Below are 6,072 nucleotides of genomic sequence, written 5' to 3' on the forward strand. Positions count from 1 at the left end.
TTTGACCTTGGAGAAGAAAAGCGGTGCAGTGAAGTGCCGAGGAGCACCTATGCGCCGAGTACTCGGCCGCCTAGGCCGAATTTTACAACATTGGTAACAGCCACATATTCACTTTCCCCATAAAAAAAGTATATTTGTAATTAAGCACTAAAAAGAAATGAACCACATATACACAAAATATACACCATTTGTAAATGAATCAGGTTTGGATTAAGTGAAATAGAATATCGTCTAATTTCTTAACATTCAATATTCTAGCAATGCCTTTAAAATATCGTGGCGATAAAAACCCCGCAGCAACGCGCGGGTAAATCTTCCTAGTTTAAAACATTTCTATATCATATAATTGTTCTTTAATTACTTGCAAGACGAATTGGGAAACCAAAGACTACGAATTTTGTAAGTCAATAACTTGTGCGAATTGGTATCTAACAATCACGTTTACGGATTTGGGTTTCTGCCTAAAATCCAATTTTAATCGTACAACAGAACACTGGAATATATTACTAGAAATTATTTTAATCGGAAATTAAACATCAAAATAACCCAATTAGGTTTATCTTTGTTGCGTATATTGTGTAGTTTCTAACCCAAAATCAATCAATTAAACAAATAAACAAACATGGTAAGCTTGTATGCGATTGTATATAATGAAATTGCAACCTGGATTATTCTCTTAATTGTGTAATCAATGTTAGATAAACCTATTTGTGAACTACACACAATAATTTATCGGACAAGACAGAGAATTCTGCTAATTGAATTGAATTTATTTTTGAAGAACCAGAGAGCACTCTGTAACCGTTTGTTCTCTGCCATGTACGTTCGATCGATTAGAATTGTCTACAGGGATTATGCTGATCAATATGTTTTATAATTCCCACATGATCTCAGACATCAATTAAGGCGGTGTTTGGGATTGTTTATCTTTACCAACTTATAACTTATTAACTTTTTGAAAAGTAATATGGTGTTTGGGATTGCTTTTAATGTGAGAGGAAAAATTTCATATATAACATTTTTGTAACTTATTGAAAAGTTATAATGAGGTAAAATAAGGAACCTCAAACACCCCCCTAAGCCCACTTCACATTAACCCTAAGCCCAATTGCTTAAATAATAAAGTCACTGTTATTATAAAGCCCAAATAACGTTTATAATTAAATCGATCTCACACTTCTGCGTCACCTAACTCATTTAATCTCTAGCGTTATTTCCTCGATCGACAATTTAATCCAATAACACTAAAATAACCAAGATAATGAGTCCGTTTAAACCAATATAGTCTGACCAAAGTTAGACAAGTGGCCTAACTGAAAAGAGAGTCGTTCGTTCCAAAAACAAAAAACAATAATAATAATAATAATAATAATAATAATAATAATAAATCTTCCGCCAAACAGATTATAGAGATCCTTATAATATAACCCTACCTTCATAAACCCTAATTTTGATTTACATAATATTATTATAATCGTTTAGTGCCTTAATTTGTAGAGTGAGAGAGGTACACAATGTCGTACGATCTGTGTGAAGAGATGATCCTTGAAATCTTCTCCAGACTACCATCCAAATCCCTTCTCCGATTCAGATCACTTTCCAAATCCCTATACACGTCCATCGGTAGCCCCGATTTCATCTGACTGCATTCTCTTCGATCTCCCGAAAAGGTCATGATCAAACACAAAATTCAAAAGAAACAGTACTTCTATACATTACATCTGGAAGCTGACGAGTTTCCGTATAATAATAATAATAATACTGCCGGCATAACACCTTTTAGTGATTTCCGTGTCATTGGCTCCTGTAATGGAATACTATGTCTTTGTAAATATGAACACAATCTCATACTATGGAACCCTTCAACTAGGCGCAAGGTAACCATACCTTATTCTCCTATTTGGTGGGGTAATCAGCGTAGCGAATTCGAGTTTGTTTTCGGTTTCGACCCGGTCATCGGTGATTACAAGATTTTGAGGATAACCAACCCCAAATATTATAGTTCATATGTGTACACCATGAAGGCACGCACTTGGCGTGCCATCGCTTCCTCCCCTGCAGCGGATTCTTGTGCGAATTCACACCATTGTCTCTTCAATGGAGCATCGCATTGTGTTGCATTCAGGTATGGCGGTGGATCCGGATACCATCATTTTATAATGAAATTCGACTTGACCTCCGAGGTTTTTTCTGAAATCGAGTTGGCAGAACCAAGTTGGGAAAAGAGTGTGGTGTCAACCATCAAAGGTTGTCTAGCTGTGATGTCTTCAAAACGTGATAGTACTTGGATTTGGGTGATGAGAGAGTATAGCAACCCTGCTTCATGGTCTGTTGCTTTCAAATTGAATGTGTGTCAAAGTAACGTGGCAGATAGATTTTATACCGCTATCGATGATCATTTAATACTACTGGACCATCTCTGCGAGGGAATCATATATTGCTTATAATCCGGTGACACACGAACGCTCTAAACTTTTGGACTTTATAGATTCTTCTAGCATGGTTTGCATGACTATGTGCACTGAAAGTCTTGAATTGTTGGACATGGGTACTGTATGTTAGATACTGCTTTCATCACTCAAGTATTGTTTTAGGAAATGCCATGGTGAATTTGCTACCAAAGTTGTTCCTGGGACGTTTGACGTCTTAATTGTTTTGAAATTGAAAATGATTATGCTATACGAAAACCATGGCATGCAACAAGGTGTGTTTAATTGGGCATGCATGCTTCTACTCTTCTAAGTTTGTTAATTAGTATGTGACAAATTCTTATTATTTAATAATTCCTTCGTAAAAAAAAATACAACTCCATTATCTACGATCATCAATGTTTGTCACCAATAATTAGGGTTGTGCAATGGTTCAGATCGAACCGGAAACGGAACCGAAAATGGATGAAAAATAGAGCCGGAACCAGACCATGTTATAGTTAACTGGTTCAATTTCAGAACCAGTAAAGTCGGTTCTCACTAATCGGTTCTGGACAGGATCGGTTCGGTCGGTTATTTATCAAATGAGTTATGCAAACTTTTCAAAGTGCAAAACAAGTTTATATAATTGTAAGTCATCTATCACGATAAACTTAATTTAGATTACAATTACAACATAACATTCATTATAAATTTTTAAAAAAACTAATTGTTGAAGTTAAATAAACCTTTGGTGGCGATAGATTAAAGAAGATCGTATCATTATATATTATATTAACTTGAAACCTTGAATCAAAATTGATCTTGGTTGTTAGTTATTTAATATTTTAATGCAAAGACTAAAGATTTTGAGTTAAAGAATGATTAGATGGATTCCGGTTAATAAGTTACCCTATAAAAATTGGAACTGGTAATTTTATTTAAAAAATTAATAAATGTTCCGGTTCTTCGGTTCCACGTCTGCAACCATCGGTTTTACCGAGAACCGCTTAATGCAAAAATAGAGGACCGAGAACTGTAAGGTATTAAACGTTAGCGGTTCCGAATCGTTTCTTGCTCACCGAAGGCTTTAAATCACGCAAATCTTATCTTACTCTACTAATAACAAAAAATAATGAAAATGATGTGTCAAAACCACATTAAATTCTAATTTTTAATCTATATTCTCTTTAATACATGTTATCCATAGGTCATGGGTTGAAATCATTTTGGTAATTAGGTTATAAAGTAGTCAAATTTCCATTCTAATCTTCTATATTTCATCTCATTCATAATGGTTATCAGCCTATCAATTGGTCATTGGCCAAAACCATTTTGGAAATTAGGTTATAAAATAGTAACAAAATTAAAAATAAAATACTGATTGAAGACGACATGAAAAACAAATACAAAATAGTAAAGAACAATCTTTTTCTAAAGTTGTTTTGTTCCTTCAATGTCCAGTTTTCTCAGTAACATTATATGTTGCATTATTCAGGGTAACTAGTAGACATGGTCTAAATTTGTTTATATTGAATGATGATTTAAGTAGTTGTAAAAAGAAAAAATAAATATTGTATATAATGAGATTTTATTAAATTTATAAGTTTAAGATTTCATATATAATGAGATTTTATTAAGATTTTATAAGTTTATTCAAATAGTAAACCTTATCTTTTATCATTTAACAAATCCGGTATAATACACAGGTTCAAATGCAAACAAAATCATCATCATCGTACTCAGTATATCACACTAATAGCAAAGCTATGGTAGGGTCTGAGGAAGGTAAGATGTAGATAGCCTTACCTCTACCCTATAGGGATAGAGAGGTTGCTTCCGGTGAGACCCCCGGCTCGATAGTAGTTTTGCATCAAGCCTTGGACATAAGGCACATAACACTCAACCATCGGGACTCCACCGATTGGTGCATGTACCATTGTCTTTCGGCTATCAATGCCACCACATGATGTCTGATTAACCTTCTGTTACTTTTAACGTTATTTTCACGATATTAGTAAAATAACGTCAAAATTAATGCAATTTCACTTTTGCCCACCCGAGAGTTCACACATATATACATTATATACACGCACCGCAAGCAGGACGATAAACAAAATCATAATCAAAAATGCCCAAAATCATGTCATTTTTCGTAAATGTTAATCATTCTATTTTTCGTTTGCTTGGTTATGGAAATGATTGGGGTATGTTTATTGGATCCCTCAATGACTAAGCATTTGAGTTTAGTAAATCGGGATAATAGTTCATTTGAGTTTAGTAAATCGGGATTAGAGTCGTCTAGGTGAATGACTGATGAGGTGATCGACGACAATGGTGATATTGAGAGGTCAATTCTAGGGATCAACTTCGGTACAATGGAATTAGCCATAATCTGTAACGGTTTTATAGTCAACTCTACCAGTAGTTGTGGTAATTCGGCTCTAGGGATCAACTATGGTAACGTTGGAACTGACTAGAATCAGTAACTGTTTATTAGATAGACATGTGTGAGAACCACTTGAGGTGGACCATTAGTGTTACATTAATATCGATTGACGAAGAAAGTAGGAACGACAACCTCTTGTTTCACTTAAAATTTTTTGTTATAAACTACCTTACCAATTTAAGTTTTAACCCAAAAAAACACCCCTAAATTGGCTAAAAAAATTAACCTATCAACCCACAAACTGGCAAGTTGACCCTAAACCCAGACCGTTTAGCAGAACATAGATTCAACTAGAGGTGCACAAAATTGGTTATTCCTAAAACCCGGAACCGGTTAAGAACCGGTTTTCTTCATACCGGGTACAAAATGGGCCCGACCCGATGGAAAAAATTGAGAACTTAGTGGAACCGGTTTCGGTAGGAACCAGGACCGGGTTTTACGTAAAAACCGGTTCCACCGGTTTTTTTTCAATTATAAACCAACTAGCCGTTGGAAACCTGTTCCAACGGCTATATAACCGTTTTTGACCGTTGGAACCAGTTTTTTAACTATAAATAGGTTATCTATATTCTATAAATAGCAAGGTATTGTGTGTACTTGTTAAACCACTTCCAAAATGTAAGGCCCCGTTACCGGTAGCCCTACTTTCGTGTTGGATTTACTCATAAACGCAGTTCTAAATATCAGAGTTAATTAAAACATTCGCGGAATATAAAAGCTTTCATAAAACATTTCATAACAAAACACATCTTGTCTTAAAACATCATCTTGTCTTTCAAAATAACCGAAACATTAAACTTAAACGTCTTGAGTCTTCCGATGCCAGCCTCTTATTCAGTGTCACGTGTCTCCTCAAGCGAGCTGCCTCATCCTACTCACCTGCGTGCATACTAAAAGTCAGCTACGCTGAGTGAGTTCTAGTTAATCATACATTATACAATATACACAAACTTATATTCTTTCATTCAAACTTTCATACTTTCATACTTTCTTTTGTATTAACTTGCTTTCATATCTTACGTTATAAAGAGCATTACGCCCTACATTCCTCGAGTATTATTAGGCTTCGGTACCCTCCTTCCTCGAGTATTATTAGGGCTCGGTACTCTCCTTCCTCGAGTATTATTAGGGCTCGGTACCCTCTTTCCTCGAGTATTATTATGGCTCGGTACCCTCTTTCCTCGAATATTAGTAGGGTTCGGTACCCTCTTTCCT

The 6,072-nt window shown here is 35.1% G+C and overlaps 1 pseudogene; it reads left to right on the top strand.

The window, feature by feature from the left end:
- The first annotated feature begins 1,514 nt into the window (after positions 1–1,514).
- LOC143567789 (F-box protein CPR1-like) lies at positions 1,515–2,447 on the top strand (annotated as a pseudogene).
- The last annotated feature ends 3,625 nt before the right edge of the window (positions 2,448–6,072 follow it).

Source organism: Bidens hawaiensis, unplaced genomic scaffold (genome assembly GCF_021521415.1).
Source record: "Bidens hawaiensis isolate Kalapana, Puna unplaced genomic scaffold, B.hawaiensis_p1.1 tig00023637_1, whole genome shotgun sequence".
Classification (NCBI taxonomy): Eukaryota; Viridiplantae; Streptophyta; class Magnoliopsida; order Asterales; family Asteraceae; genus Bidens; species Bidens hawaiensis.